This window comes from Heptranchias perlo, chromosome 20 (assembly GCF_035084215.1).
Source record: "Heptranchias perlo isolate sHepPer1 chromosome 20, sHepPer1.hap1, whole genome shotgun sequence".
In the NCBI taxonomy this organism is placed as follows: Eukaryota; Metazoa; Chordata; class Chondrichthyes; order Hexanchiformes; family Hexanchidae; genus Heptranchias; species Heptranchias perlo.
In genome coordinates this window covers 10,629,581-10,651,083 of record NC_090344.1, presented here as the reverse complement: position 1 = coordinate 10,651,083, position 21,503 = coordinate 10,629,581, and the positions used below count along the sequence as shown (strand labels likewise).

Here is a 21,503-nt window from a genome sequence, read left to right as displayed (position 1 = left end):
GAAGTTTGCTCGACATCAACCGCGGTTTCTCGGGGGCACATGTCCCGTTCGCATCAATGTTCATTTGTGCCTTGAAACCAGTCGATACATTTCGATCTGCTCCAGAGACAAGCTCAAAGAAAGCAGGGCTGGCATTCGGAAGGAGAGCGCAGACTTTTCCGTGAAATTTCCACGGGGTATCTTGTGACACGGGGGATGTTAACTGAAGAACTGGGTTTTGTTTCCATGGTCGTTCGCGCTTTTCCCCGAGCAGTTGATTTGCGGGAGAGACGGGCGGCGCGACATAGCTGCGAAAGACGGATGAAAGCTGCACTTCTAGCAATCTGAGCGGTGCAGGAAAGTCGGAAATGTTCCGCTTGATCTTAATAGGTCTGTGGAAATGTCCGATTGTAAAGGAATGAGGAGAAATGAAATGAGCGGCAATGGTGAAAAAGTGTCGATTACAGGAGATTGGCCGTGAGCGAAAGGTCCTTTGAAAGCTCGGCGCGGAGGGGATTTTGTTCCGAAACGGCAGACTTTAAAGCGCGTGGGGAAAGTAAAGTGCGAGCTGCGTCCTTGGGTCAAATTGGGTGTTTTCAGGAAAACAGCCATTGTGAAATCACAAAAATGAAAACAGAAAATGCTAAAAACGCTGAGCAGGTCAGGCAGCACCTGTGGAGAAAGAACCAGAGGGAACGTTTCAGCTCTGTGACCTGAATCATCAGAACTGAAGGATTTGCCATGTGCGTGAGTAACTTCGCTGTCTAAGATGCTGGCTTCCATCTCTGAATTATGTGGGCTTGAATCTTACTGCTGCCAGAATTTGTGGAGTTTTTCATTTTGGCCGCCTCACCAAAAACCCTTCTTTGACAAGAAGTGCTTTTCCGTATTGCTGGTTTACACCTGTTTGCACAATTCAGCAGAGTCTGGATTGCCACCCAACTGTTTCTTAGACGGAGGAGTTGGGAGTGTAAGTTGTGATCTCGGCGAAGTATCAATCAATGTGCACAATGGCGCCCTGGTGAACCGAGTACCTCTTATAGTCAGTATAATATAAAAGATATGCACCATAATTATGAATTTCTTCTTTGCATCACACTAGGATTTATTATCAGGGAATGGACATGAGCAGGTCGATTTACGTCACGCTCCGGTCGCTTTGCATCGCCTCCCACAAATAGAATAGAATCATAGAAAGGTCACAGCACCAAAAGAGGCCATTCGGCACATCGAGTCCGTGCCGGCTCTCTGCAAGTGCAATCCAGATAGACCCACTCCCCCACCCTATCCCTGCAGCCCTGTATTTTCTTTCGTTTCAAATACTTATCCAGTTCCTTATCGAAGACCATGATTGAATGTGCCTCCACCACCCCCTCGGGCGGTGTATTCCAGATCCTAAACACTCGCTGTGTCGAAAAGTTTTTCCTCATGTCACCTTTGGTTCTTTTGCCAAACACCTTAAATCTATGTTCTCTGGTCCTTGAACCTTCCGCCAATAGGAACAGTTTCTCTCTATCTCCTCTGTCTGGATCCTTCATGATTTTGAATACCTCTATCAAATCTCCTCGTAACCGTCTCTGTTCCAAGCAGAACAACCCCAGCTTCTCCAATCTATCCATGAAACTTATACCCCTCATCCCTGGAATCTTTACAGTAAATCTCTTCTGTGGGTATTCGGTATTAACATCGCCGAATCCCCCACTATCAACATACTCGTGGTCACCATTAACCAGAAATTTAACTGGACCAGCTACATAAATATTGTGGCTTCAAGTGCAGGTCAGAGGCTGGATATTCTGCGCCAATTGACTCACCTTCGAATTCCCTAAAGCCGTTCAACCATCTACAAGGCGCAAGTTGAGTGAGTTGGAATACTCATGTGATGGTCATCGACCTGAAACGTTAACTCTGTTTCTGTGTCTGAAGATTCTGCCTGACCTGCTGAGGAAATGCACATTCACAGTTTCTATTTCAGGTTGGCAACAGAGCCAGTATTTTCATTTTGAATAAAGGGGCTTTCACGCTTTTCTCCATGCGACGAGGTGGCCGAGAGGTTAAGGCGATGGACTGCTAATCTGTTGTGCTGTGCACGCGTAGGTTCGACTCCCATCCTCGTCGTTATTGTGTTTAAGTTTTGTTTCTCTCATTCAGTCAACCCAGAATGTCTGGTCAAAGTCCCATCCTTCTCGAAACGGCAGACGGAGGGTTGTGCATTGTTTGCTGAAATCAGCAACAGTTCCTTCCAGGACGGTGTTGAGATTGTATGGTCGCGAAGTATCAGAGTGTACATTGGTGTCATTGTAAAAAGAGTAAATCTTATGGTCAACGTGAGAGAAACCTATGCACCATAATTATGATTTATGTCCGGATCATTGCGTGTCTGTGTCTGTTTAAAAGGGGTGTGCTGTAAGTCCCGGATCATTCTGTGTGCGTTTTACCCGATTTTCTTGATACCTTTTTCCTTCTGAACTGAAATGACGATCCTCTCTCGAGAAGAAGGTTCACCGCCTGCTTCGGGCAACTGGTAGGAAAAATAACAAAAACTAATGAGACCAAGTTCATTCTGCTGGACTTCCATTCCAATCTCCGCACTCTATCCCCCTTTCAGTCCCACCCCCGCCTGGACATTGTAAGCTGCGATATTCATAAGGGAATGGAGAAGCCGAATATCACGGTTATAATTTTCTTCGTTGCTCAACACTGAATCGCTTCAATTGCAATGATTCAGAAGGTAATCATAGAATCATAGAATCTTACAGCACAGAAGGAGGCCATTCGGCCGTCGTGCCAGTGTCGGCGTTTTCGAAGACCATTCCAAATTAGACCCACACCCCAGACTTTTCCCAATAATCCTGCAAATTACTCCTCTTCAATTATGTCCAATTGCCTTTTGAATGATCCCATGGAATCGGCTTCCACCATCCTTTCAGGAAGTGCGTTCCTGATCTTAACAACCCTCTGTGTGAAAATAATTCTCCTCAATTCCCCTCTAGTTCTTTTGCCAATTATTTTAAATCTGTGATCTCCGGTTCCCGACCCACTTGCCAGAGGAAACAGTTTCTCCCCACTTGCTCTTTCAAAAACCCTCACTATTTTGAATATCTCTATTAGGTCTCCCGTTAACCATCTCTGCTGTAAGGAGAACAATCCCAGCTTCTCCAATCTCTCCACATAACTGAAGTCCCTCATCACTGGTATCATCCAGGTCAACCTGCTCTGAATTCTCTTCAATGCCTTTTCATCCTAAAGTGTGGTGCCCAGATCTGTACAATATACTTCAGCTGAGGCCTAAGAAATGATTTGTCAGGATTAGTATGATTTCCTTTTTTATTATATTCAATGCCCCTATTTACAAAGCGAAGTATCCCATACGCTTTCTTAACCACCTTATCAACTTACCCTGTTTTATGAATATGAACCCCCAGGTCCCTGTGCTCTTGGAATCCCACATAAATTGTTCCATTTAGATTATACTGCCTCTCCATGGAATCTGTCACGTGACTTCCCATTTCACCAGTCTGTCCATGTCCTCCTGAAGTCTGATTTTATCTTGCTCATTACTTACTACGTTGCCAACTTTTATATCATCCGCAAACTTCGAAATTGTACTCTCTATTCCCACATCCAAGTCATTTATATATAACTAGAAAAGCAATAATACTAATACCGACCCCTGGGGGATTCCGCTGCATATTTCTCCCCAGTCAGAAAAAACATCCGTTCACCACTACTCTCTGCCTCCTATCCCTCAGCCAATTACTTGCCCACGTTAACATCTGCCCTTTAACCCCACGTGCTTCTAGTTTTCAAATAAGTCTGTTATGTGTTAATTTCTAAAATGTGTCCTGAAAATAACTGTAATTTTATTGTTAAACAATGAGAATACAGATATTAAGACCGAGTGATAGATCGGGTTCATTCCCATTACCCGAAGGTGACGGGACCCGAGGAGGGGAAATCCCATCTCGGTTTATATTTTCCGAAAACGGAGACGGAAAATAGCAAAACTCATCCCGTCGAAATCCAACAATTGGACGAAGATCCGACAGCCTTTTCCCATCCCGGGTTTCCAGACCTGGCCGTTGAAGGAAGCCGGATAAGTCCATTGGGGAGCAACACCGAAAGTGAAGAAACGCAGACAGAGATAGAGAGATACATGCAAAGAAAAATAGTAGAAATCTCCAATTCTGTGATTGAGCAGAATTTAAGTTGCAGCTTAAAGGAAATTCATCGAATGTCGTGAAATCTTAGAGGTGTATGTAGGGCTGGATTATAACTTTATTTCTGAGAGAAGTAAACACTGCCTGGTAACGACAGCTCTTATTTATTTGAGCATTTCACAGTGGCGGTGTGAAGTGATTTCGAACCCCCAGTGAATTTCAAGACCATGCTTGACCTACTCTTTTGGTCACCCACAGGTAGCACGCGGCTGTCGAGCAGACTGCGCAGGATTATCACAGGAACTTTGTCAAACTGCATGTTCCAGACTTGTATCCAACGCTACACGTGCAGCCTGCAGCCGTGTGTGCATTGGTGGCTCAGTGTGGAATCCTCGCCTGCCGGCGGGAAACCAGGGGGTTGGTTCCAGGCCAATGCAGCTTCCTTTACCTTTTTGTATTCTGTACCCATGAGATCGCCTGAATTGGGATAAATTCATGTTCCGGCTTCAATCTGTACAACTTCTTGAAAAAGTATCTTCATTTCGTCTACGTGTGTTTCGTGAACAAACCCTCTGCATTCTTTCCTCTGGTGTTCAAACAAGCTCTGCTGGAGATTAGTCAAACCTGCCTTTTACATCGCTGAAAAGATGTGAGAAGCCAATTGCTGATTTTTGACCAAAAACGGGGACACAACAGGTGTCATCCGGGATTTGAGCCAGTAAAACTCCCTGAGCGAGAATCAGATCCAAAGATCAACTGGTAACAGAGCCGTGCAGCCACTGTAAAATTTCGCTGCCACGCAGCCGATCCGCCATCCTTTCAGAACACCATGGCCATCCAATCTCGCTTTCTTGTACGATATACGATGTAGAGCAATATCAGGTTCTACACTAATTATTTCATGTCAATAATATTAGTCTCTCTTTATCAAATTAGTTTTGAATGTATGACTTGTATTATCAAGTAACACTTTACAGAATGAATTACTCTGAAACGACATTGTCGTCTGTCTCGTCATCGTCATAGTTTACACTCCACCATAAGTACACTTTACTCAAATTGCTGCTTTCATTCACGATGAGAGTGAAGAGCCATGAATGTGGAAACATTAGCTACGAATTTATCAGCAAGTTTGCACCTCTCCTTTTCCTGCTGTCTCAGTCTTTTTTTTTCTTTACCCTTCTCTGCTATTGTTGCAGGTTAGATCAGCCATCGCCGTTCAAGGAATCCTGAGAAGCCCATTGTGGACAATACAGAGAGACAAGAGACGGAGACATGGAGAGATAGAGAGATGCATGCAAAGAAAATAAAGAGTATAAATGTCAGGTTTTGCAAACTAGCAGAATTTATGTTACAGATTGGGAGAGATTCCTTCTCGGGTCTTGAAATCTTGCAAGAGAAGATTTGACACAAGTTAAAAGCACCGGCCTCGCTGGAGAATCTCTCATTCTGGGAGAGAGATAAATGCGGTCAATTAACTCCAATTAATCTATTTCAGCACTGAAGTGATCTTTAAACAGTAGCTCTGCGAGCAGAATTCAAACCTGGGCAGGAAAACCTCAATTGAATTTTGAGTCCAACGCTTTAAACACTCGGCCACCGCAGCTGTAAACGGCATGTTCATTCAGATCGGATTCCAAATGGACACATGCTGCTGTTACAAACGCGCGCATTGATGGTGCTTGGGGTCGAATTCTTACTTGTTACGCTGGAGACCTTGGTTCGATTCCCGATACAATGCAGGATCATTCTGTAACAATGAGGAACTGAAGAACAAAAGTATACTATTTCGCCCCTCGAGCCTTATGCGCAATTCAGTGAGATCCTGGTTGATATGTAACCTAACTGCATATTATCGCCTTAGCCCCATGTCCCTTAATGCCTTTGGTTGACAAAAATCTATCAATTTCAGTTTTAAAATTAACAATTGAGCTCGCATCAACTGCCGTTTGCGGAAGAGAATTCCAAACTTCTCCCTCCCTTTGCTTGCAGAGGTGTTTCCCAACTTCACTCCTGAAAGTCCTGACCCTAATATTTAGGCTGCTTCCCCGAGTCCTCGACAAGCTAACGGGCGGAAATCTTTTTTTTTCTATTTACCCCATCAGTTCCCCTTAATATTTTGAAATGTTCGATCAAATCAGCACTTAATCTACTGAATTCGAGGCAAACCCGAGTTTATGTAATCTCTCCGCGTAATTTAAACTGTGGAGTCCAGGCAACATTCTAGTAAATCGACGCTGCACTCCCTTCATAGCCAACATATCCTTCCGAAGGTGCGTTGCCCAGAACTGAAGGCAATACTCCAGGTGTGGTCCAACCAGAGCTTTGTATAACTGTATCATAATGCCTATCGCCTTGAATCTAGTCCTCTGGATATAAAGACCAACATTCCATTAACCTTTTTGATTATTTTTTGTACCTGTCCATGACATTTTAATGATGTATGTTCATGGACCCCTAATTCTTTTTGGACCTCCACTGTTTCGAGCTTTTAACCATTTAGAAAGTACTCTGATTTATCCTTTTAGGTCCAAAGTGGATGACCTCACACTTGACGAAATTCATATCGATTTGCCACAATTTTGCACATTCATTTATTATATTAATGCCTCTCTGTAATGTTATACTTTCATCTGCACTGCTGACAATGCTGCCCATCTTGGTGTCATCGGCAAACTTGGATATGTGGCTTTCTATCCCGCCATCTAATGTCCGCCTGAATTGGGAAAAATCCAAATTCAGTTTCAATCTCCTCATCACCTTGAGACATTTTATTTGCTTCATGTGTATTGGGTCGACGAAACTTCGGCATTCAGTCCACTGGAGCTCAAACATCCTCTGGATATAATTCAGTTCCACCAACAGCAAAACTGAAAACATGTGAGAAGCCAATTGGTGACTTTTCATGCGGGCTCATCCGGGATTTGAACCCGGGACCTCTCGCATATCACTCAATGAAACTCCCTAAGCGAGAATCATACCCCTGGACCAACGAGCCGCTGTTACTTTAGTTGTGCAGCCAGTGTAAAAGTTGGTTGCGTCTCACAGCCGATCGGCCATCCTTTCAGACCACTTCGATCCATTCAATCTCGTTTTCTGTTCGGGTGGACAGCAATATCAAGTTGTGCACTAACTATTTCCATTCACCAATATTAGTCTCCCTTTACCAAATTGCTTTCGAGTGCACGACTTGAGTTATCAAGTAAGACGTTTCAGAATTAGTTGCTCTTAAAATACATTGCTTGTGAGGATACTCAGAGTCGTATCGATTTATGGCACGCTCTGTTCCCTTTGCATTGCAACCGACACATAGAATTGAATCATAGAAAGCTGACAGCACGGAAAGAGGCCATTCGCGCCATCGAGTCCGTGCGAGATCTCTGCAAGAGCAATCCAGCTAGAACCACTCCCCCACCTTTCCCCGAAGCCCTGCATTTTTTTCCCCTTTCAAGTACCGATCCAGCTCCCCTTTGAAGGCCATGATTGAATCTGCCTCCATCACACCCTCGGGCAGTGCATTCGAGATCCGAACCTCTCGCTGTGTAAAAAAGTTTTTCCTCATGTCACCTTTGGTTATTTTGCCAATCACTTTAAATCTATGTCCTCTGGTTCTTGACCCTTCCGCCAATGGGAACAGTTTCTCTCCATCTTCCATGCCGAGATCCTTCATGATTTTGAATACCTCTATCAAATCTCGACAAAATCGTCTCTGTTCCAAGGAGAACAACCTCAGATTCTCCGGTCGATCCACGTCAGTAAAGTCCCTTATCCCTGGAATTATGATAGTATTTTTTCCGGAACCCCCTCGAAGGCCTTCACATCTTTCCTGAAGTGCGGTGTCCCGAACCCCACACAAAATTTCAGTTGTGTTCGAACCAGTGTGTTATAAAGTTTCATCCTGACTTCTATACTTTTGTACTTTTGTACTCTATACATCTATTTCTAAAGCCCAGGATCCCGTATGCTTTTTAACCGCTTTCTCAACCTGCCCTGCCACATTCAACGATTTGTACAAATAAACTCCTCTTTGTTCCTCTACCGCTTTTACATTTATGCCCTGGAGTTTATTTTGCCTCTCCTCGTTTTTCCGACCGAAATGTATCACTTCGCATTTTTTTGCGTTAAATGTCATCTGCCCCGTCTCCGCCCATGCCACCAGCCTGTCTATATCCTTTGAAGTCTATTACTATCCGTATCACTGTTTACTACCCTTCCAAGTTTTGTTTCATCTGCAAATTTTGAAATTGTGCTCTGTGCACTCAAGTCCAAGTGATTAATATATATCAAGAAAAGCAGTGGTCCCAGCACTGATCCCTGGGGAACGCCACTGTACACCTCTCGCCTGTTCGAAAAACAACAGTTCACCAGTAATCTGATTCCTGCTGTTCGTCAATTCTGCATTTATGTTGTTTCTGCCCCGTTTATTCCATGGGCCGCAATCTTGATGAGAAGCCCACCATGTGGCACTTTAGCAAACACCTTTTGAAAGTTCACATACACCACATCAACTAAATTGCCCTCATCTATCCTCTCTGTTACCTCATCAAAAAACTCTAACAGTTCAGTTAAACACGATTTGCCTTTAACAAATCCGTGCTGCCTTTCCCTAATCAATCCACCCTCGCCCAAGTGGCTGTTAATTCTGTCCCGGGTTATGATTTCTAAACGTTTCCCCACCACTGAGGTTAAACTGACTGGCCTATAATTGCTGGGTTTAGCCGTACACCCTTTTTTGGACAAGGGTGTAACCTTTGCAATTTTCCAGTCCGCTGGCACCACACACATGTTGATAGATAATGGCCAGTACCTCCGCAATTTCCACCCTTACGTCCCTCAACAACCGAGCATGCATCCAATCCGGACGTGGTGGCTTATCTACTTTAAGTACAGCCAGCCGTTCAAGTGCTTCTTCTTTATCAATGTTTAGACCATCCAGTATCTCAACGATAACTTCCTTTGCTGAGACTCTGTCTTCTTGGTAAAGATAGATGCAAAATACTCATTTGTTACTTCGGCCATCCCCTCTGCCTCCATGAGTAGATCTCCTTTATCGTGCCTAATCGGCCTCACCCCTCCCCTTACTACCCGTTTCCAGTTTGCATGCCTGTCGAAGTCTTTTGGATTCCCTTTTATGTTGGCCGTCAGTCGATAGTCATATTTCTCTTTGCCTCTCATTTCCTTTTTCACTTCCCCTCTGAACGCCCTAAATTCGGCCAGGTGAATTAACGCATAAAAAAGTCAGCATTACTTTCAGCCGGAAACAGAAAGTTACTGGTTGATCAATGGCGATTTGAACAAGTATTCGTCTTTTTTACAGAGTTGAATGAGTTTTGCGAAATTAATACAGTGAACTAATACAGTAAAGTTGAATTCCTGATCGGGAACCGCCTCAGACAGCGCATTACTGCCCATCCCTGGGAAACAAGATACGATCGAAACTTTGACAACACATCGCAGGTCCCGCTGCAAAGATACAGCTTGCCAGCTGTTCCGAAATTTGGAGCCTAGACAGGGAGTTAAACACTGGACCTTCAGCTCACTGCCCACTTTGAAAGTCTGATACTCTACCGACTGAGCTACTCAGGCTCGATACTACATAAGCTCCCATCGTACACATTCATGGGAGATCTCTGAATTATCCCTGCAGCCGTCGAACGAGGGTAAGGTCCGTTTGATAAAATTCTCAGCAACGTGTTGAGGAGAATACTTGTTCCTGTTGAACAAGATGTAAGAAACATGGACAGTGAACTCGTGAGTTTACAATTCTTCTTGTTTGTGCCAAATGTCTTGTCATTCGTTAGCAGCAATTAAAATAACACTTTACCCAGCGGCTCAAAAGCTGAACTTGTCTCACACGGGAGTTGGAAAAGGCCTCTCGACCTTTCAGCGTATTAACATCTGTAAGCTGAATAATTTCACCCGTGACACAGTGACATCAGGCAGCATATTTCTCTTCCAAATTTTCCCAACAAGAAACTTCCAACCGATGAAAATCGGCTTAAAGAAAATAATTGTTTGTTTGGTTCTTCAGATTTAAAGATCTTGTACCGGCCCCTTTGCCATATGAGCTGCCGCAAAAAGCCCCCTCTCCCCCTGTGAACAAGTAAACTGGCACCTGCTATTGAAAGACGGTAGGCCAGAGGAACCCAAATGCCCACATGGGAAAACTACGAAGTCGATTGTTGACCTCCATACGTTTGTCCCACAAGAGCGTATTGTAAAAACGACTGGTTGTTAACAAGATGCGTTATGGAAGATACCATTTGTACCTTGAACTCCGATCAAAATGTTCGGAGTAAAAGGTTTGATTGTTTTAGAAGACGCTCGAACTCACAACCTGGTCATTTCTGGAGCCCATACAGCTATAAATAAGTAACGCACGCTTAACAATTGTGCAACACGAGAGCAGCGAACAACCGACAGCATCAGCGCTCCTGCCAAACAGCTTCATTTTCGGTCTCTCAATTATCACTTCGAGATCTTTCTCAAACAGAAGCCTCCAATCAAGATGCGATTCGTTAAATAACAATTCCTAAATCAAGAGAGTTTTGATCGATCATGACTAAAGTATGTACAATTTCCTCACCTGTTCCTTTTAATCCCCTGGGGTGGAAACCATCAGCTCCTGGAGATTTATCTTTCTTCCGCCTCCTCATTTTCTCCATTGCCATTATTTTACTTGTACTGAATCCCCTTGATTTATTAACAGTTTTCCTCGTGTCTCTGGTATGTTAGCCTCATCCATTTCTGTGACGACCGATGCAAAGTAAAAATTTAGCAACTCTGCCATTTCCTGATTTTCAATTACAATATCACCTCCATCTGTCTTTAAGCGGCCCACATTACTCTAAGCCTCCCTTCTTTCTCTGAATATACTCGTAAAAATCTTGAGAGTTGTCCTCATTTTCCCTCATAAGTTTTTCTCCTTTTCCCTTTTTGCTCCTCTTGCGATTTTTTTAGTTTCAGCACGACAATAAACAACACTTCGCTGTAAAGTTCGGCTCAATAGTTCTCCAATGTCAGAGCGAGAATTGTCTGAAGCCCTGATTTATTTCATGTCACAAATACAATCACACATAATCATCCGTGTATCAACTCACTGAAGGGTACACAAAGATAAACTCAGCGAGAAATGCAGTCAGTGTCGGAATGCACAGGTGAACGGACAAGCGAAATGGACAGAGACAAAACGGCCTGAACCCCCAACAGTGAAGTGTCGCTGATAGATATTAGTGAGGAGGTGGGGGCACCATGTCATCAATTGGCGCTGTGGCTTAGTTGGTTAAAGCATCTGTCTAGTAAACAGAAGATCCTGGGTTCAACTCCCAGTCGTGCCTTGTGCAGTTCATTATTTTACCTAATTTATGGAGTAAAGCGACAAAATAACAATGTGGTGTTCGTTTTTGTTCAGGTTTCAGGAGGAAACGGATAACAGAATGACTGTTCAAAAACGCCCTTTTATTCCACAGACAGACCTCTCAGAGAATGTGTCTGTAACACGTTAATTTGAGGACACGTTCTTGTTTCTGGGCTCGTTGGGATCGGGGTATAATTCACGATTTGAGGTTCAAAGCCGGAAGACATCCTAATTTGGACCAAGACTTGTGATCTTGACCTGCGGGACAAACGTTTGCAAAGAGGAAAAAGAAGTCCTCAAATTGCTCGACCTGAATCTCCAAGCCCAGATGAAATAGATCCCAGGTTGTTAACAGAAGCAATGAAGGAAATAGCGGAGGCTCAAACCATCATTTTCCAATCCACCCTGGCAAAAGGTGTCGTGCAGGAGGATTTGAGGATTGCTAACGTTCTACCATTGCTGAAAAAGGGGTAAAGGGATAGATCGAGTAAATACAGGCCAGTCGGCCTAAACTCGATGGGAAGTATGAATCGTCATTGAGAAAGGCACGGATTAATCAAGGACAGTCAGCGTGGATTTGTTAAGGGATGGTCGTTTGAATTGAATTATTTGAGGAGGAATCAAGGAGGATCGATGAGGGTATCGCGATTGATGTAGTCAACATGGATTTTAACGAGGCTTTTGACAAAGTCCTACAGGGCAGATTTGTCAAAAATGTAAAAGCCCATTGGATCCAAGGGACATTGGCAAGTTGAATCCAAAATTGGCTGAGGAGCAGGAAGCAAGCGGTTGTGGTCGACGGGTGCTTTTGTGACTGGAAGGCTGTTTCGAGTGGGGTTCCATGCGGCTTCGTACTCGGTCCCTGCTTTTCGTGGTACAGATCATTGATTTAGAATAAAATGTAGGTGGCATGATGAAGAAATTTGCAGATGATACAAGAGTTGGTCCTGTGGTTGAGAGTGAGGAGGAAAGCTGTCGACTGCAGGAAGATATCCATAGAGCGGACAGGTGGATAGAAAAGTGGCAAATGCAATTCAATCTGAAGAAGTGTGAGGTAATGCATTTAGTTGAGGGGGGGGGGGGGCAAAAGGCAAGGGAGTGTACAATAAACATTGTAATTAATTTGCCATTGACACGCCCATTCTGCAAATTTACTAATGTCTTCCTTTATTATTCGCATTTTTCCTTTGTATTGACTACAGCTCGCAATTAGGTGTCGTCCCTAAATTTTGAAATTGTACTTCCGATTCCAGTGTACAAATCATAAATGTAAATTTTGAACAGCAGTGGTCCCAGCACCGATAAATTTTGAAAAATAGTGGTCCCAGCACCGATAAATTTTGAAAAACAGTGGTCCCAGCACCGATAAATTGTGAACAACAGTGGTCCCAGCACCGATAAACTTTGTAAAACAGTGGTCCCAGCACCGATAAATTGTGAACAACAGTGGTCCCACCACTGAAGAATTGTGAACAACCGTGGTCCCAGCACCGATAAATTGTGAACAACAGTGGTCCCACCACTGATAAATTGTGAAAAGTGGTCCCAGCACCGATAAATTATGAACAACTGTGATTTTAGGAATTTTGATCTTGAACTGCAGTTGAAACTTTTGCATAAAAGGAAATAACGTCCCCAAATCGCTCGACCTGAATCTCCAGGCCCAGATGAAATATATCCCAGGATGTTAACAGAAGCAAGGAAGGAAATAGCGGAGGCTCTGAACATCATTTTCCAATCCACCCTGGCAAAAGGCGTCGTGCAGGAGGATTTGAGGATTGCTAACGTTGTACCATTGTTGACAAAAAGGGAGAAAGGGAGAGATCGAGTAAATACAGGCCAGTCGGCCTGAACTCGAGCTGAAGTATGAATCGTCATTTAGAAAGGCACGGATTAATCAAGGACAGTCAGCGTGGATTTGTTAAGGGAAGGTCGTTTGAATTGAATTATTTGAGGAGGTATCAAGGAGGATCGATGAGGGTAGCGCGATTGATGGAGTCAACATGGATTTTAACGAGGCTTTTGACAAAGTCCTACAGGGCAGATTTGTCAAAAATGTAAAAGCCCATTGGATCCAAGGGACATTGGCAAGTTGACACCAAAATTGGCTGAGCAGCAGGAAGCAAGCGGTTGTGGTCGACGGGTGCTTTTGTGACTGGAAGGCTGTTTCGAGTGGGGTTCCATGCGGCTTCGTACTAGGTCCCTGCTTTTCATGGTACAGATCATTGATATGGACTGAAATGTAGGGGGCATGATGAAGAAATTTGCAGATGATACAAAAATTGTTCCTGTGGTTGAGTGAGGAGTGAAGCTGTCGACTGCAGGAAGATATCCATAGAGCGGACAGGTGGAAAGAAAAGTGGCAAATGCAATTCAATCTGGAGAAGTGTGAGGTAATGTATTTAGTGGGGGGGGGGGGGGGTCAAAAAGGCAAGGGAGTATATAATAAATATTGCAATTAATTTACCATTTACACGCCCATTCTGCAAATTTACTAATGTCTTCCTTTATTATTCGCATTTTTCTTTGTATTAACTACAGCTCGCAATTAGGTGTCGTCCCTAAATTTTGAAATTGTACTTCTGATTCCCGTGTCCAAATCATGAATGTAAATTTTGAACAAAAGTGGTCCCAGCACCGATAAATTGTGAACAGTGGTCCCAGCACCGATAAATTGTGAACAACAGTTTTCCCACCACTGATAAAGTGTTAACAACAGTGGTCCCATCACTGATATATTGTGAACAACAGTTGTGCCAGCATCGATAAATTGTGAACAACCGTGGTCCCAGCACCGATAAATTGTGAACAGCAGTGGTCCCAGCACCGATAAATTGTGAACAACTGTCGTCCCAGGAATTTTGACCTTGAACTGCAGTAGAAACTTTTGCACAAAAGAAAATAACGTCCCCAAATCGTCCCACGTGAAACTCAAATGTTTTGGGAAGAAGTTCAATAGAAACAATCAGGACTTTAAAGGCACCTCAACGACCTGAACTTTCGTTGAATGAATTGTGTTCGCCATTGCATTCGACCGTGAAATCGCTCTTGACTTTCAGCTCACTGAAGCAGAGTGTGTCCGCTTTGCATCTGTGATCATGTCGGTGGCGTGTTCAGCTTTGATATTGATCGCTTCCAATTTGTAAAATTTCTTCAATCGTCAGGAAAAAGAAACCGAGAATCGAATTGTCCCTGTAAGTGATGAAGTGAAGGGATTGGTGATCCAAGCAGATCTGGAAAATGCGCAGTGCAATCGGTCAGGAGTTCCAAATCCACCCTCCAGCCACTCGGCAATTATATTGAATGAACTTTACTCTGGCCCAGTGTCGCCGCACTGAAATCGAGTATTTCTCCGGGATGTTTTTCTTCATAGTTGCTGGTTTAAGAGTGAAGACTGGCTGGTTGGATTTTCACTCCTACAAGCTTCAGTCATTCATTTTTCACTGACTGCAGACAGTTGTTATATTGGTCGCTGTAATCTCAAAGTTTAGCCCAGTGAATTATTGGTTTAGCAGGTGATCTCTTCACCTGTTCTCGGCGGTGTTATGCGTTAGCGTGAAAGTTTGATGGTTCGAGCCCTTATTTTATTTTTCCTCAGGATTCATCGCCTCAAAGTTCCAGGGTTTCAACGCATGTTTTGGAATCAAGAAAATGTACCGGAATCATTGCCAGCTGAGCAGGGCTGATATTCCACCATTTACCCTGCGGTCGGGAATCAGGCACATGAATCATATAAAGGAATGGAACATTGGCTTCACGGTGATTACAATTCTCCTTGACAGACAAGCCCCCGAAAGGCCCGAAGGGAGGCCGCATTCGCAGCAGGAGAGCTGGTTCGCTGTGACATGGAGATTTCAGTAGTGAGTTCGACCAGACTGTTCCTATGTTCAGAGAATAAATTTCACACCCTTTATTTTGGAAAAGCAAAACGGTGGGGATTTTTGTCATAGCCCGATGCCTTTCGTGTTGTATCAGATGTTCCTCGTTGCGTTACTTTCATCTTGATCGGAGAACCAGTTCGGGCGCTCCTGTGATAAACAGCGACAATTGCCAGTTAATGTTAAATTTAACAACGACTCCACTGCGTTTTTAATCCCACTCTTAAGATGCAGTCTATAAAATGAAAAAAATTCATCACATTCAAAGCATAAAAGTCTTATTAAAGTTTTGACTGTCTCTCGGTAACCACGTCAACATCGCCTTCAGTCTGAAATAGAAAGTTATCGATCGATTCATGGTGATTAAAACAGGGATTCAACTACGAACAGGATTTAATTAGCTTCATGTAATTAATTTAATAAGTTCATAACTCTTTTTCAAGTTAATTCCCAAACTGGGAATCGAACCTCGCGGCGGTGAGAGTACCGAATTCTCACCACCAGGCCATTGGGGAGTTCCCAAGATTGCGCACGAGACAAAGTGGAACTGATGACATTATTTTTTCTTTCGCTCTTTCATGATTCATTCAGCTCTGTGTTGATTCTCAGGCCTCTTATCTCTCCTTCTTTTCAGCTTCTGACCGCGGATATTCCTGTGGCTAAATATCAATAATATAGAACATCTCACAGCCCCGGTATATTTGCTGTTTCTCTGTGCAGTTCTGTGCAAAATCAAACAGTACGCAAATACCGACAGTGCCTCTCTCTCACTCCCCACAGAAGCAGCAGGAGATGTCACTTTAAATTGTCAGTTGCTTCAAACGATTCACGATGGATCTGCGTGGCCTTGCAGTTTTCCCAGGAGCTGCATTCGGTGCGTGAATTTTGGAAACGGAAACATGTCCACCAGCAGCTTGTGGTCGTATTTTACCTCACTTTCCATTTCATGTACATGCCTACTTGCACTTGGTGATGTCATTGCCTGAAAATCACCTCTGTGGCGATATTATTTCGAACAGAAAGTGCCATTTTGTGCGAGCAGTTTGTCTGGCAGGAAAATTACCTGAATTACAAAGGGCCAATTAGGAAAGGCTGCGTTGCTCTGCTTGTTCGCAGCAAAGAATTTTCAGCGTTTCCTTGGGGTTTAGTGTTTAGGATTCGGCACTTTCATCACCACGGCAAAGGTTCGATTGTCGGTCTCAACATCCGCATATTATACACTCTACCATAAGTGTACTGCACTCAAATTGCTGATTTTTTCATTGTGAGGGGAAGAAACATAAATGTGTGGACATTAATTACGAATTCATCAGCTGGGTTGCACCTTTTCTTTTCCTACCGTCTCAGTCTTTCCATCTTTACCCTTCTCTGCTGGTGTTGCAGGTTCCATCATTCTTCGCTGTTCACGATGCCTGAGAAGTCCATCAGGAGAAAACAGGCAAAGTCAAGAGACAGAGACAGGGAGAGATTAAAACATAGAAATAAGTTGTATAAATGTCAAGTTTTGCGAACGAGCAGAACTTAGAATGGAGCTTGGGAGAGATTCCTTCACGTGTCTTGCAATTTTGCAAGAGATCATTGGGCTCCGAGTTAAAAGCGTCGTTGGCGATGGAGCACCTCTCTGAGGGAGCGAACAAGGTCCGTTCGTTCAAGTTCATATTAATTTGAACACTGAACAAACTTTAAAAAATAGCGCTGCGAACAGGATTCGAACCTGTGCAGGAAAACCCCATTGGATTTCAACTACCAACGCCTTAACCACTCGGCCATCGATGATGCAAACATCGATGATGCACAGCTATAAATCAGAATGCGTAGGGTTATCACACGAGATCTGTGACACTTTGTTCTCTCAGACAGGTTTCCAACTGGAAACTTACAGCTTGTTCATGTGCTGACTTTGCTGTCTCGGTGATAGAATTCTCATTTATCACTTGAGAAAGCGGGGTTCGATTTCCGGTTCGGTTCGGATTATTTTCATTCTCCATTCATACGATCGCGTGAATTGTGCGACATTCGCCTTCAGCTTCAATCTGCGCACCATTTCGAGACATTTTCCATTCTCCACGTGTGTTGCGTCGAAGCTGGGTTGGAAAATCACATTGCAAGTCTAACGCCTTAATCATTGGGTCATCGCAGCTGCAAGCGACAAATCCGACACGGCTGCAGAAGAGAATGAAGAAGGTTATGACAGGGGAACTCTGAGACTGTATGTTCTTTTAGACAGGTTTCGAACTGAGCGCATCCCACCGGCTGCTGTGCGGACTTTGTTATTTCAGGAATAAAATTCTTGATTTCTGCGCGGGAGGCCCGGGTTCAATCACCGCCCAATGGAGGAGCATTTTTCAATCTCCATTCATGAGGTCACGTGAATTGGGATACATTTACATTCAGCTTCAATCTGAACACCATCTTGTGATATTTTCCTTTCTCCATGTGTGTTGTCGTCGACAGAACCTCTGCATTCTGTCCTCCATGCACTGGAATTAAGACAATCCTGCCGACTGCACCGCTGACAAGTCGTGAGAAGCCAATTAGTGATTTTGAACTAAAAATGGGAACACCGCAGGGCTCGTCCGGGATCTCTCACATAACAATCAGCAAATCCCCAAAGTGAGAATCAAACCCGAAGACCAACGAGCCACTGATAACAGAGGGGTGCAACCAACGCAGAATTCTGTGCCACCCACAGCCGATCGGCCACCATTCTGTCCATCCTATCACTTTTTCTATTCCGATGTACGGCAATGTGAAGACGCACATTAACTATTTCATATCAACAATATTAGACTCTCTTTACCACATTCGTTTCGAATGTGCGAGTTGTATTATCAAGTGAGACTTTGCAGAATTAATTGCTCGAAAGCTACATTGTTGTCTGTCTTGGCATCCGCAGATTATCCACTCTCCCACAAGTATAACAGTGACTACACTTCAAAAATACTTCATTGGCTGTAAAGCGCTTTGGGAAGTCTTGAGGTCGTGAAAAGCGCTTTATAAATACAAGACTTTGTTTTTATACTGGGCTAAAAGTACTGATGTTTTCACTATGAGGACGAAGAGACATCAATATGTGGACATTGGCTACGAATTCATCATCTGGGTTGGTCCTTTTCTTTTCCGACCGTCTCAGTCTTTCGATCTTTACCGTTCTCTGCTGGTGTCGCAGGTTCGATGAGCTTTGGCCGTTCAACGAAGCCTGAGAAGTCCATCAGGAGAAAACAGAGAGGGACAGAGACAGAGAGAGATAGAGAGATCTAAGTATAGAAAAAAAGCTTGATTATCAAGTTAGCAGAATTTGAAATGAAGCTTGAGAGAGATGGAATCATACATTCATGGAATCGTTACTGCACAGAAGGAGGCCATTCGGCCCATTGAGCCTTCCCCGGCTCTCTTTCAGAGCAATCCAGTTCGTCCCATTCCCCCGTTCTTTCCCTGTCGACCCGCTAATATTTTTCCTTCAAATACTTATCCAATTCCTTTTAGAGAGTCACGATTAAATCTGCTTCCACCACCCTTTCAGGCGATGCATTCCAGATTATAACTACTCGCTGATTTAAAACGTTTTTCCTTCTATCGCCTTTGGTTCTTTTGTCAACCACCATAAATCTGTGCCCTCTCGTTCTCGACCATTCCGCCAACGGGAGCAGTTTCTGTTTATTTACTTTATCTAAACCCGTCATGATTTTGAACACTTCTATCAAATCTCCTCTCAACCTTCCTGCCCGAAGGAGAATAAGCCCAGCTTCTCCAGTCTATACACGTAACTGAAGTCCTTCATCCCTGAAACCATTCCAGTAAATCTTTTCTGCGCCACCCCACAGGCCTTCACATCCTTCCTAAAGTGCGGTGCCCAGAATTGGACACAATTCTCCAGTTGTGGATTATTGTGAAGTTTCCTTCAAGCACCTTGAAATTTTGCAAGAGACCATTGGGCTCCCAATTAAAAGGCTCTGCCGCGGTGGAGGATCTATCTGAGAGAAGGAAATGCGGCCCGTTATCTTCAGTTCATATTTATTTGAGCATTGAACAAAACTGTAAAAAATGGCGCCGTGAGCAGGATTCCAATGTTTCACCGAAAGACCCTGTCGAGTTTTAGATGTAACGGCTTAACCACTCGGCCATCACAAGCAGCGAGTGCCCGTAATGCAGGGCTGTAAATCAGAATGTGCAAGGTACTCAGAGGAGATTTGTGCAATTATATGTTGTTTCAAACAGGTTTCCAACTGGACACAGAGAGCCCGATTCCATGCAAACGTTGCTGTTTCACTGGTAGAATTTGCACTTACCACGCGAGGGAACAGGGTTCATATTCCCGACCAATTAAGGAGCATTTTTGTTCTGCACCTCTGAGATCGCCTGAATTGGGATAAATTCACCTTCAGTTTCAATCTGCAAACCGCCGTGAGACATTTTACTTTCTCCATGTGTGTTGCGTCGATAAACCGGCTGCATTCCGACCCCTTGTCCTCAAACATGCTCGAGAATTAAATCAATCCTGCTTTCTGCAACGCTGAAAAGATGTGAGAAAGAAATGAGTGAATCCTCACTGGAAATAGTGAAACAGGAGGGTTCTGGGATTTGAACTGGGGACCTCTCACATATCAAACATTGAAACGCCCAAAATAAAAACCATAATCCGAGAACAAGGAGCCGTCAGTAACACAACCGGACAACCAGTCGAAAATTTCCCTGCTCCCCACAACCGATCGCCCATTCATTCAGACCGCTTCTGTCCATCGAATCATAGAATGGTTGCAGCACAGAAGGAGGCTATTCGGCTCATCGAGCCCGTGGCGGCTTTTTATAAGAGCAATCCAATTAGTCCCATTCCCCGGCCCTTTCCCGGTGCTCTGTATTTTTCCCCTTCAAATTCCTTTTTAAAGTCACGATTGAATCTGCTTCCACCACCCTTTCAAGCAGCGCATTCCAGATCAGAACTACTCGCTGCGTCATTAAGTTTTTCCTCATATCGCCTTTTGTTCTTTTGCAATCACCTCAAATCTGTGTCCTCTGGTTCCCGACCATTCCGCCAATTAAAACAGCTTCTCTTTGTTTACTTTATCTAAACTCTTCATGACTTTGAACACTTCTATCAAATCTCCTCTGAACCTTCTCTACTCGAAGGCGAACAACCCCAGCACGAGGCAAATGCGGTCAAATGGCTTCAATTAATTTATTCGATCATTAAACAGACCTTTAAAGACAGGCCTTGTTTTGTGGAAGTGTGAGCTTCGTGGTTTAAATCGCTGGTTTCAATGTTTGGTGCGTTACTCGATTCTAATTTTACCACTGACAGAATTTCTGCAAATATCCATTTTGACCTGTTCACAGAAATCCCGATTGCAGTGCAATGGAGCAGAGGATGTGAAAGAAGCTGAAAGTGAAAGTGCAGATATTAGTTTGATCACAGTGACTGGACACGTTTCCACAGGTGAGGAAATCTCACCTTCAGATTCTTTCCAGCAGAGTGTGACAGGTGATCAGAGTGACCGGGCTCCAGCGGCGCAATCAGTCCTTATTTGAGTTACAGGCTCAGGAAATGCCGGGGTTTTTAATTCGAATCTCAGTAAGATCAAACAAACCTTTTGTTTGTGAACATTTCGACCGGAGTTGAAGGTACAATTGATGTGTTCCAAAATTCATTTAATTATCTGAATTGCCATGTGGTTCCTCCGGACTATGCGGTTGCAAGAGCAGATGAGATGTTTAGTATTAGTTGTTTACAGGAGGGAGGCTGCGGTTTTAGAGACACAAACTCTGACTTTGATCCATCTTCAAATCGTGGGATATAACTGGAGCTTTAAACCAGCGCCAGAGGCCGCTCAGCCAGGATACTTTCCATCCGACACTTCAGGAGCTAGTTTTACAGGAATAGAATGACTGCAAGCAAGAATTCTACCCCTGAAGCACCAATGCTGCCACAGCAGCAGGATGCATGTGTCCAGTTGAAAACCGATCTGAAGGAACATGCAGTCTGACAGAGCCGGAAGTCCAGCAGATTGACTTTCGGTCTGAGCAGATGTTGAGTCTCCTTCTTGAGAGAGTTTCGCCAATCCAGCTCAGAGTGGTTTAAGAATCATGAATTCGGGTGTGACTGGAGCCACTTGTGCAAGATGAAGTGTCGGG

General features: G+C 43.9%; 3 non-coding genes across 3 annotated transcripts; 2 read left to right on the top strand and 1 right to left on the bottom strand.

The window, feature by feature from the left end:
- The first annotated feature begins 2,015 nt into the window (after positions 1–2,015).
- On the top strand, positions 2,016–2,097 carry trnas-gcu (transfer RNA serine (anticodon GCU)). Its single transcript has one exon. It is a non-coding gene; the product is annotated as a tRNA-Ser (tRNA).
- A 4,951-nt stretch (positions 2,098–7,048) lies between these two features.
- Positions 7,049–7,137, bottom strand: trnap-agg (transfer RNA proline (anticodon AGG)). The gene is given in 2 exon segments: positions 7,049–7,084; positions 7,102–7,137. It is a non-coding gene; the product is annotated as a tRNA-Pro (tRNA).
- A 4,265-nt stretch (positions 7,138–11,402) lies between these two features.
- On the top strand, positions 11,403–11,476 carry trnat-agu (transfer RNA threonine (anticodon AGU)). Its single transcript has one exon. It is a non-coding gene; the product is annotated as a tRNA-Thr (tRNA).
- Positions 11,477–21,503: the final 10,027 nt, after the last annotated feature.